Below are 13410 nucleotides of genomic sequence, written 5' to 3' on the forward strand. Positions count from 1 at the left end.
ACAACTACTCACAGAGCGAAACTAAATATTTAAACAAAACAAAATCACGAACACTAAACAAAACAGACCTATGGTCAGGCTGGGCAATTGCCTCCACTGATCCTTTTTTTACTTTTGTTTTGTTCGCTTGCTCTCTCTCTCTCTCGTTCGCTCCTCTCGAACACCCACAACACTCTACCCAGAATGCAGAGAGCTGCAGGCTTTTATGCTGATGACCATCTCCCGTTTAGCAACAAATTAATTAATTAATTAATTAATTAATTAATTAATTAATTAAATCAGAAGATGGCCACCTTCTGCTTGAGGTTTTGTTAAGGATGAGTGACTGTCAGCTAGTTAACTACTCAGTAGCTGATCAGTCACACATCCTCACAAGGTATCTATCTCTCTATCTCTCATCTATCTATCTATATATATATACTGTATATATATAGTATATTTTTTCTCCATTTACATCCCCACACTGCAAATAGTACCCAACCGTATTGAGAATGAGATCTGTAAGGGAAGTCTTTCATTTTCCATGCCCCTCCTATCGCCCCTCTGCCAAACACCTGGTGGTACCCCACAGTCCCTATAAAACAGACAATACAGTCAAGTTGATATTAGCTGTGTTTGCTAACATCTAACAACAGTGATTAGTAATGACTTAGAGGAGAACTCCAAAAAGAGTTTAAAGACATATAGCCTGAACCCAGAGTAATAAAAACGTCATAGACACATGATATCAGTATTAGTGAAAGCCTTAATGAAAACATCATTTTTTCGCTTCGGCATATGACATAAGAATTGTACTTTTAAAAGAATCAACAAAACAGAACCAACCATAGGCAATGCTTTTTAAGGATACATACTTAATGATGTGTAATCCTTTAAGGCTTACTATAATTAACATAATAGTGTACCCACGGTTAACAACTGACAGTGAAAGTAAAAAAATGCCATTCTTTGTTCAAAGCCAGAGAGACGCTTTACGTACATTAAATTGCTGGGCAGAGTCACAAGATGCAATAAGTGACCTTATCCTATTCTTTTGAGCATGTGATATGAGCAGATTTGGTCTAAAATCCAGAACATAAACCTTACAAAGATAGAAATTACTTCTACCAGTGTGGGCGATTGCATGCTACAAAAAGACATAGATATTTTTGTTGCATAAACAGAATCAGTGTATTCTTTCACAATTGAACTTTGGGCATCAGAGTCACGTCTTTCATTTAATACATGTGAGAATTTTCCGGTCAAAGCATGATCATAGTTTAAAAAAAAAATTGAGTAGAATCAGTGTGGCTTTAAAAAACAAAATCCATGATAAATAACACATGAATATAACACATAGCTGTAGAATTAATTTGTTTAAAGATTTGCATCTGTTTCGTTTGAATGTAAATGTTATAAGAAACCTGCAGTAAAACCTTGGCTTACTCAATGCAGTTATCTCACTCTCATCTTCACTTTTCATCCTGTGTTTGTTGGATATAATTCCAGTGACTGCTAATGAACCCAACTCTTAGCCGTGCTGTGCCCTAAGCTATGTCATGTAAATCTCACAATTTTGCGGTATTGCAGTTGACGCCAACATTATGTTAAAGACTGAGACTGTGACCCAGTTATGACAATCAATGCAATTAGGTTTGCCAGACGCAAGCAGCTCTCAGACGAACACCAAATGGAAACTTACAGTCATCTGGGTAAACCTTCTAATGAAATTAACAGAGTTTAATTGCTGTGACCTAAAACAAGAATTCTACTTAGACAAGTTTTCTGAAAGAGGCATAATTTATTGATTGCTGGCATGGTGTTATTTCTTTCCACAGGAACGCCATTTTAAGGGTTCATTTAAAATGGTTTAATAATGTAGGTGCCGTTGTTAATATAAATAGCCAAAGCCCAGAGTGCAAAAGCAAGTATTACTACAGAAACATATTTCTACAGCTGCACAGTTCTTTTTAAACGTATATGCTTATTTTGCCAAGTAAAAATAAATTGCTAAAGTGGGCCGTGATTCAAAAAAAGGTTGAGAGCCCCTGCTTTACACATTTAAACTTAAGGATTAGGGCTGTAGGCACCAAAGACAATGTACACCAAAGCTAAATGAATGGCTCAGCTTTGGGAGTCCAGGTCAGAATTTCTACAGAGGCTACTGAATTAACTGGTTAAATTAATAATTAATTCAAAACTTTTGTAATGGTAACTACTGCTTGATAATGAGTTTTGTATTGATAGAAGTGCCCACCTTCCAATTCCCATCATCCTCTTGTTCCCTTCAGTCAAGATGGGGGCAAGAAAAGACAGATTGTACGTTGGTCAAAAGTTTAAAGAAGTATCCTTTGGCTGGAAAGAATAAATTCAGTATATAATTGGCTGGAGCCTTCTAAACCTAGTGTGGGGGGAAAAAAAAGTCACATTGACATGCACAAGTAGTATCAAGAACTTAACCAATCCAAAATACATTACCAAATGTACATTTTTATTTCCAGTCCTAAATTAAACTTTTCAAGTTTATATTATACATAAAAAAACAGGTGAAGCACTGTACATAGAAACATTCTAGTTTACTATATTAGTACCGGGTCAAACTCAAAGCTACACTTTCAGCCAACATATCCTTGTTTTCATTGTTTTACTCAGTTACTTTTATTTTTTCAAGTGGTTCTCTGCACTCGTTTGCTGAATTAGATTGTATTGATAAATCCTCCTATTTGAACTACATCTACACACGCACATGATCAATTCAAGGTCTCAACCATGTTTAACCATTGTGACCACTGCTGTGCATAAGCGCAGTCCCGCCTTCTGATGGCAACATTATCATCAAGATAGTATACGTTCTCCCCTGTGTGTACAACACAAGCTCTCCGGATATGGTTCCTGCTTGTCTTCCTTCAGTTGTATTCATACCCATAGAAAGGTTTGTGTCTGCCTGAAGATGTTATATAAAACCCAGACACAGGTCTGTGCCTGCCTTAAGGGTTTCATTGAAACTCATTTGCAGGTTTAACCTGCCCTGAGCAATTTTACTCAAACCCATCTGTGTCGTTATGGGTGACTGGAGGAGTTTTATTTAAGGTTTATGCCTGCCTTGAAGAGTTTTACTGAAACTCATATGTACAGCAAACTGTATAATAGGATTGATTGCCTGGAATAGTATTTCTGCATACAGGCTAATGCTTGGTCAAAAGGGTTTTTAAAAAGAAAATGAATTGATATTCATGATGAATATATATTTTTAAATAAAACCTAAGCTTACAAAAATACATTGAAGATTCTGATTTGAATTTGGAAACCTGATTCTAACCCATTTTTATCATAATTATTTTTTTGCGGTGTTAAATTGAGCAGGAATAAGGTACAAGGAGGCAAAATGACTGACTGTGAAACAGCTCTTTAGCTCTAGCCACAAGACTATGCTTTATTGTGCGGTACTATGCTAATATGATTATGAACTTGAGTTGATTTTTTTTATTATTATTGAAAACGATTGTTTTTTGGAATATGTATTTTGAAGTGTGTCCATAATTCTTGTGCATCTTGAAAAACATGCTGAGGGTTCCAAAGGGAATCAACACATTCAAGCTTACGGTACACTGAGAAACTTTACATTGTGCAGAAAATTTGCAGGAAAAGCTAAATTACTTTCTACTATTCCAGTCCCAATAGTGGTAAATGGTAAAAACTTAAAGGAGGGTTGAATAAAAATATAAGATTTTCAGTCCTAGAAGCCTCCCAGCAACCTATTTTCCACTCAGTTCATTTGAAATAAAATATTAGATTTAAATTGTTTGGGCAAGTCTAGTTCCTCTAGGGGTTATAACACAATTGGACATGGCCATTCTGAGGAATATCAGTGCTTGTACAGAATTCAAACACACCTTTTCTTCTTCTTCACAATTTTTACAAAATTGAATGTTGCAAAATGTTTTCAAAAAGGTCCTCACAATGACCATATTAACAGATGTTTACCATTTTCTATTAAACTATACACCATTCACTATACAGATACATTTGCACCCTGCAAATGTTGTCTCTGTATAGAGGTTTATGTCACTGGCATACAAACATCAATCTCTGCCAGCTCTGATTATTTATTTACATTATTCTTCAAGAGAAAGGCAATCCAGGTCGCATCTGTGCTTCCTACCAATCCATCCACAGGCCACGCTGTTAAAGACAGGTCCTGATTTCTCTGGATTAAAGTTGTGTGGAGTGGTGATCTGCCTTCTGGATGCTTCATTGTTCTGCTTTTGTTTCCTTCCCCATGAAGGGCACCATCTCTGAATAGATGTATTGAAGATGCAAACTGATAAACTGTCAAAGAATTGATTTGCTGAACTGCACAAGGAAATGTATGAGGGCACACTCTTCAAATAAGGCAGAAGGAAAACAACCCAAATAGCATACATTTTGTGATAGCAGTGCATTTTAATAGGGACCGCAACTGCAGTAAAACATACATTTTAATAATAGGGATGTGCCGAGTTATAACTATAAATTGGTATCTTTCCAACTTCGAGCAATACATTAGAACAAAGCAAATATGCTTATGGGCACGTCTGATTGATTATATACATATATCACTGCTATGTTACAATATGTTTTCATTTAATTTACATACCTTTAGGCTAAAATTATACAATAAGTAGACACTCAAATGCTTTTCAAATGAAACAGTCATGTGCAGTTTATGTCTATGCAAAAAAAAAACATCTGAACAATTGTGGTCAATAAATATCTTTGTGAATTCTTCAAGTTCCCAGTAATGTCAAAAGGATTTCTAGGAAATTCCAAGCAGGGTCTCGATGTGACAGAGAGTGAATGAATCCAAGTCAACAGTCTCCTGCCCAATCTGTGAGGGCACGGTATAACAGGAACAGTGTGCCCCGGACTGGATGGCTTGACAGTTCATTCCAGGGTCAGTCGGAAGTCGGCCATCCAGGAAGGGGGCGGACCCACAATACCAGAAGTCAGCGCATGAATTGCAGAAGACGTGATTGCACTCGCTACCGAAGGGGGCGTGACTGAAGGTACCGTCAGGGGATGTGGCCGAGCGATCTGTTCCTTTGTTATGGTTGAGAAAAGACATGTAAAGGATGGAATTAGAAAAAGTAACTGAGTGTTTTGTATTGTCTCTGTCTGTCTATTAATTGCCACTCTTGTAATTCATAGAAGACTAAATCTGGGAGCTGTCGCTAATCAGCTACACTGCACTACTGTTTCACTGTTGCTGTATAATTCACCACTGACACAAGGAGCACTCACTGTTGGGATTCGTGACCGTATCTGTGTATAGTGTGTGTTATTATTATTTTGGGACTGAACCACATGGTTTTACTGACTTTATACATCGCTGTGTATAGTCAGTATTATTGTTTAAAAGCAAATAATAAAGCTTTGTTTTTCACCATTCAACTGTTGTTGGATTGTTACTACTGAGCACTGCATCACCTCTACACCTGCGCACTGCAAACCACTTTGCCACAGCTCCAGATAAGGTTTTGGGTCTGGGAGTAACTTACCCTCCAATTTTAACACTGTAAGAGTAGAATGTATTTTCAGTGGGGTAAAATGCAGCATTACCTTGAAGTCGAATAATCTCGATACATACTGTACAATCTTTAATGGTAATGGGGTAGGCATTAAAAAGAACCTTCCATTTTAACTGCAATGTTACTTTGAACCCCTGCACAGCCACACGTGAAGGTTCTTTATGGGCTCTGTGCATTTTTTTCGAGGTATCACACTGACTCTGCAAATTAATTACGTTACTTATATTTTAACATTAAATACTCAGTGAACATATTAAAACTTCAATATAAAGCCATACATATAAATAAAATAAGGAAATGCATTAATAAGTTATAAAACAGTTTGTTTAATATTATAGGCACCTTTTTTTACCGGTTGCCTCTGACAATGGTTCCAGTTGGATTTATAGCTGGACTGGTATTTGTTTACGCTTCAACCTGTGTAGATTTGAATTTTTCTTATTCTTACTGTGATTGGCTGCAAAGACAACAGTGCTAGCCAGAGATTGGATGTTTGTTGGGTTTGTTTTTCTTGTTTACAGTTTCCTAGTAACTGAAGCCATGGGTATTCTGGGAGATGTAGTTGTTAGTGGAAGTTTTAGGGGAGGCGGGAGGGAAGGCAGAAAAGCTGTGCAGATAAAAAGTACTATGCATATTGTTAAGCAGTAATTTTAAATTTAGTGCGTATGTCAGGTTTTATTAATGCGCAAAAATGGCAAGTACACATCTTATCTGGACCGCTGCCTTCTTTTATTATCCTTAAATGGGTACCAGTCCTGGTTTTAGAAATAATAGTGACCAACTTATCTTGGCGCTATGATTGAGGAAAGATACAACTACACAAATAAACAATATCTTCTTGCATACATACAGTACATTTTGGAAGCATTTTTCTTGTAGCAGCTTTTCCAAAGTATCAAATAAAAAAACACAAACTATGACAACTGTGTAAATTATTCAAATGTATTACTACTACATTTTAGTCAAACTATCAGGTTTTTTCTTTAAAAATGTTTTAAGGTTGGTTCATACGTCAGACTAATTTCCGGTCGGAGTTGAGGGTCTGCGACCCTGTGTGACAGGTCAGAATTACGTCATCCACACTGTTGCGATGTGCGTCTTTTTTGGAAAGTCGTACAGCCCTTTCTCATGCGTCTGCGACCTGAAATTGCACAGGGTCGGATAATGTTGAAAAATGTCAACATTTGATTCATGGTCGGAGTGAAGCTGCACAGCTTTTATAGCTGTCTGCGCCTGGCTTATCACATTCATCTGCAAGAAAAGTATGAACCAACCCTTAGGCTGACAGTAAGGTGAAGGAGATCCCATGCATTTCCCACTTGGCTTTTCCCCACCTTCAAAGTAACCTCTTGTATGCTCCTTTTGGAATAGAAAATTCTGCCAGATCTATTCTGACAACAACCTCTTGCCCAAGGTATTCGCTTTCCTAGCCTTTGATTTTTACTTACATTGCATTGTACATTCGATGTGCTAGATTTATCTTCATGCTGGGTCATGCCCAAAGTGTCACAAATGGTTAAAATAACAAATTAATTTCTATATTTACTCAGTGTTATTTGTTTTTTCTTCCATCTTGAACTATGTAGACACCCGCCCAACAACCTGAGCCCAATCACACTTGCTAAATTCAGTTTTTTTAAACATAACAGGAGCTTGATAGTTTTGTCTTAGGCAAAATCTGCCAGCTGCATTGTGGAGTAGCATTCTGTCTCCTAACATTAACAGCAAATTATTGCTTAAGATCATTCAACATTCTGTGGTTTAACACCTGCTGCCTGAAAATAAAAGTTTGAAACTGCAATACACAAATGACATATTGCCTGTCTTAAAGTCAATATGTCAGTTATTATGATGTCAGTGTGTCAAGCTAGCATGCCCACAACAAGGTGAATGTCTAACTCAGGGCACATAGGGAATTGAAACATTCCATTGCTTACACAAGCTCAGCCGGCGGTCATACTGTTTCTGTAGGTGGTTTTAATTAAGAGTACAACACTCTGTGTATACTTTTGACTAGCTGGACACATTGGGCTGCTTGCAAACCAACCTGGTGTGTTCAAGTAAGAACACAGAAGTTGCTTGCTGAAGATCAGAGCCAAGTGTCAGCCAAACACAGGTCATAATAGCAGGTAACTTAAAAAATAGATTTAGGAGCTGTACAGTACTGACAGTTCTTCAGGCAGGTGGGGGGGAACCACTTTCTCTGGCATAACCTCATAGCTGTGCCTCAAGAGGACCAGAAGCAAAATGGGTGAACCAGTTTGGGATTGCAGAGTACAGACACTGTAGAATAAATTAGCCTGGAAGTCTGCCAGACAGCTGGCTGAAGCTGAGTGGGTTGCAGCAGTAACATGAGCAAAAGGGTGTTGAGAAAAGAACCTGTACTCTATTAATAGAACATGATCTTTATATTTTATAGATGTTCTGTTTTCAGATGAAAACAATCCCTCTGTATCTTTTCCTCTTCATTCAAACAGACTTTGACAACATGAATCTTACAATTTGTACATTAAGGTACCCATTACATCAATATATTAATTGTGGAATACCTTACTTAAATACCCACACAAAACTACAATGAATGAATGTACTATATACACACCTCAACATGTTTCAAACAGAAGGAGCATAATTTGTGTTTATTTGTTCTACATATTTACTGGCTCCTACTTAGAAGACTCAGACATTTTTTCAAGATAAAAATACTTCATTTTGGGCCCATTATTGATCAAAAATACATTGACTTAGCATTTCAAACAGATTGGACGATAAGGAAATGCATGTTTCTTCACTCAGCTGTAGAGGACAGTCATGGGTAATTTGCAAGAATCTGCTGTTGCATACTGTTTCTACTCTATGACCCTCTCTGATTATTTGATAACCTGTTTTTTAAAAAAATGGTTTAAGAAAACATGGTTGCTTCAAATGTTCAAAACTGGAGTTTGTTAAGTGGCCTAAAAACCAAAATAGCACATTAATATCTAACTGACATTTCAAACTATTTATACAGAGCAGTTTAGGTGCTGTCATTGTTCTGTCACTAATAGAGTACATACAGTACAGTAAAACGGTAAAAAAAACAAAACAAAACAAAAAAACAGTCCTGCATTCTGAGAAACAGAAACCAGCAATAATGTAATTTAACCAAACCTTGAATATCAAAAACATGCATTGCATCCTTTTAAAAATATAGAACTTTTATTTAGTCACACATTAACTATAATATAAGTTACTTATGGTTGTAAGTAATCAGTGAATATGACCTCCCTCAAGGAGATTTTAAATTGATTTTCAGCAAGTTACAGAGCAAGTAAAATGTATTTGTTCTGCTTCAGTAAAGCTTCTAAATTAGCTGGGGTTTCAATACGGTATGATAATGAAATACAGCTATTAGGTTTTTTGCATTATTAACAAGCCCACTGCTGTTCCTTATCACTCAGGAAAAATATTAAACAAAGTGAGCGCCAAGTGTGCCTACCAAAGTTATTTTAAACAAACAAAAGGTAATCAACATGAACGGGACAAAGCCCCTGCTTGGAAGACTCAAACATTGTGCAGGTCAGGAGAACTTCATGCTGGGACTAGAATCTTGGAAATTAATATTAGACAAGTGATGTACCATTTCATGATTACAGATGCTTGCTATGGTGAACACACAAAGAGGAATGTCCAAACATAAAGTCATTTTATTGGCAACTTAGTGCACAAAGGTCATCATTCACAGCAGGGGTGCACTGTGGGTGTCTATTGTGCATGCTCACCTTGAGACAGAAAGGCCGAAGATCATTTGAGCAAAGCAGTGCCATACACAGATAGTGATTAATCTGAGCCTAAGCATGTAAATAACTGTATAATGAACCTCTGTGTAATTAATTATACAATGCAATTATTTCCAAAAGCCGAAATGCGCATACACTACAGTTTGTGTTATAGCTCACTGCATATTTCTTACTGCTTTTCTGCTTTCATTTCCACAAATGTGGTAATTCAACACTGTGTAGCATAAATAAAACTGCCAGGTAACAGTGTATAAGAAAGCAATAACTCAACTATGGTCCAATATCCGTATGTCTAGGGCTGTTCGGATTTTGGACCACATTTGAACACCCCGAAGTGTGTTATTGTGCTTATAAAATGGCACACCCCACTCTACCGCATCCCAAAGTGAATTGTTTGTTAAGTGAATCAGGCACAATGGTTCAAAAAGTGCTGCACAGTTTGGAACACGTGTTAACCAATGAGATTGCCCCCTCTGTTCTTGTCATTTTATAACAATGTTAATAATCCTTCATAAGGCATTTGTGACATTTTACACACTACAAAATTATAATATTTAATTAATCGTAATAATTACAGTGAAAGTCACAGACATGCACTTGGAATTCCGGAGTTTCAATTCTAGGTCTATTTGTAACAAGTTATGAAAACATGTTATGAATACTTATATGCATGGTATGTCAGTCTCCACAGTGAAGGATTGTGCCGGTAGTAATACAGTGTAGCCTTTTTTTTTTTTTGAAGGTGTTAAGAATCCTACATTGTGTGAAATTCAAATAAAGCATTACCAAAAAAGTCCTTGAGGCACAAAAGAAATGTTTCTTTGCTACGCAGATCCCAGCAAGGATCCATTGATTGCCTTTCCCTGGTCTAGTGCTGAGTCATGTCTAGCTTTCTGACTAGGGTGCTAGTCTGATCACGTCTACCAACTAGGAGGGGCTTGAGCAGGACAGTGACAGATTAGCTTTATCAACCCCCTGCTGTGGTATCACACTTTCCAACTATAAATCCAAAAAATTAATAGTGAGCTAATTACTGTTTCAACACAGACGTAATTGGCTACACTGATCTCCGGTGACAGTTTAGCGGGTACAGTATCCCAATACCTCCGTGCAATTGAATTGCTAATACAATTTCAATACCAGAGGGATACTTAGTAATGATTATTTCATTTCCTTGAATAATGATTTAATACAAAGCCAATAGCTTTTTTTTGTAGGTATGATCAAATGCTTACTTTGCAAGACTCCTGATCTTTTCACGAGACTCTTAGTTTAATTTAGAATAGATTTTTTTTTCATATAACCCAACACAATCACTGCAAATGTAGTATTCTTTATTATTCTTCAATTCTATACAGCAAATTAAAGTCACTGCTCCTCAGCCAGCTTCTGCACTTTGGTGTTTAGCTTTAGAGAGATTGATATTGTCTTCATTATTATTTGTTTATTTTGCAGATGCCTTTTGCAGGCGACTTACAGAGACTAGGGTGTGTGAACTATGCCTCAGCTGCAGAGTCACTTACAACAACATCTCACCCGAAAGGCTGAGCACAAGGAGGTTAAGTGACTTGCTCAGGGTCACACAGTGAGTCAGTGAGTGAGCTGGGATTTGAACCGGGGACCAAACTGCTGTCTCTGGGCACAACAATTATTATTTATGTTATTTTCTAGAAACATGTCTTTCATCCTTGCTGGAAAATGTTACCCAAACTTCACTTCAAAACCTTTGAAGTACATTTTATTACAGTTTTTGGTAAGACTGTTTATTTGGCATTGTGTAATAATACACATGTTTCAGCAGCAATCAGCCTTTGAAATTCACTAATGCCTTTGGTCTTTGTCTGAGAAGAGTTTTCAATATGTGTTCTATACCTTCTTAAATAGGACACATGGGGAACTAATTTTGCAGCTTGGCGCATTTGCCTGGCAGCCAGCAAAGTACTTTCAAATATATCCTCCTTGGTCACTGTATAAATATTTATGCTGTAGTGCTGTACAGTATTTTATAATGCATCCTTACTGCGGGATGATCATCAGTATTATGAGTTCTCCTGTCTGTCAATCTCTAAATCAGGTGTGGGCAATTCCAGTCCTGGAGGGCCGGTGTCCCTCCTTGTTTTTGTGCCAACTGTACCCTAAATTAATTAATTGGACAAATGAATTGCTTATTAGAAGCTTAATTGGTCAGTTGGAACAAACACCAGGAGGGACACCAGCCCTCCAGGACCGGGATTGCCCACCCCTACTCTAAATGGATACCTCAATCTGCACAGCCAATGGATTTCTGTCAAAATACTGTATAGACATTTCTTCTGGTACAAATAAGAACACATTATTACAAGTTTGTCCCACCCAAATATTAAAAGCTATATGTTTTTTCTATGTTGCTATCAAGTGATCGCCTTGAAAGTTTGTTTCATGCTTGATTAAAAAATAATCAATTTAAAAGATACAATTAACCTATTTTCTTCTTGTTGTCCTGTCAGTGTCCTTCAAACTACTGTACTATTATACTTTCATTTGCACATTTTACCTGTAATAACCGAATGTATATTGGACTGGTTACTCAATCTAAAAATGTAATTCTGAGCAGCTGTCTATTTTCATCTTTAATTTTCAAATGACTTTCATATGTCGCTATTTTGGGTTAAGCATTGTAGGCGGTACGGTTTTGTGGGTTTTAAGTCGTAGCAGCGCAGGGGCCTTGCAAGTGTAAAAATGTTTGTTTTGTGGTAGGGACAGGATGAAAAGCCTCCCTGCCAAGCTAATTGTTTTTGTTTAATTTCATTGTTTAGTTGATTTAATTGTATTGTTTGGTTTAATTATTATTTGTTAATTGTTTTGGCAGTTGGCCTCGTTATTGTAAATTGAGGCCAGCTGCCGGGTATAAAAGGAGAGCAGCCAGTCTGCTCAAGGGCTGCTGCTGTATGAAGAGCCCGACTGTATGTCGTATACTGTGAAAAGGTACTGTGCAAAAGTTAAACCTATGTTTGGTTTAATTGCGTTTGTTTAAAAGTGTTTGTTTTGTATGTCAGGTAAACAGCTTAGCTGTCCTGCAAAAGTGTTTAGTCAGCACTCAAGTGGAGCTAGGTTTTTGTTTGTATTTGATTTATTTGTGTAATAAAAGTGCGCACAAAGCGCTAAAATATAAAATTAAGTGTCTGGGTCTCGTTTTTATAGGGGCACCAACCTAAAATACGGCCATCTTGTTCACAAAGTCCACACATTCCATATAACTGCCAAGCTGTATGTTAGTTTACATGACACGTGCAAGTTATTAGGGAACATTGGGCACTCATTTAATCTGAAGCCTACCAATTAAGCAATGCAGGAGGAACAAAGGTTGGTTTCTTCTTCAAAAACACACCTGGGGCTCCATTCAGGGCTGCTTTAAGAATTTTTTAAAAATATGATTTATCCCAGGTTTCTCACACCAGCTCTACAGCATATGGACCCTAAAAGTGGCACTGTGGGATAATAAAAGATTAATTAAAAGATTAACCACCCATAATTGCAGTTTGTAATCAGTCATTTTACATAATCTCTCACAGCTACTAACCTGTTGCGTTCGTAAACTTCAAAGCAGCTTCATGGCTCATTCATTAAAAGGCATGAATTTTCTAAGTAGATGGAAATGATTTGCATCACATACTTCAAGTACCACAATGCCTGTCAACACTGGAAGCGCATCGCTGGAATCTGCAGGCAGTGGTTTTGTGGTACAGTTTTTTAAAGAAGCTGTAAAATTGTTTTTATAATTTTAAGATTTCTAAATATGTGTGAATGTACTTGGCAGGACGAAATGTGAGAGCAGCGGACACTTACAATAAGCAACATGTTCTCACAGTCTATAACAGATTTACGTTTGTTTCCCAACCCATTACTAGATAATTTGACGGCATAGATTAGTGTTAAATTGTGATCCATAATCTGTGCTACGTAAATTAAAAAGCTCTGTCTTTTCGGTCTGCTTAGCTTATTCTATCATTAGTATCTGCCCCACAACCTATAATCTTAAAATGGTTGGATATTTCCCTATAGTGTTGTGTTCTTCTGTAGAATATTCATTAAGCAAGAAAAAGACT

Source organism: Acipenser ruthenus, chromosome 11, assembly GCF_902713425.1.
Source record: "Acipenser ruthenus chromosome 11, fAciRut3.2 maternal haplotype, whole genome shotgun sequence".
NCBI lineage: Eukaryota > Metazoa > Chordata > Actinopteri > Acipenseriformes > Acipenseridae > Acipenser > Acipenser ruthenus.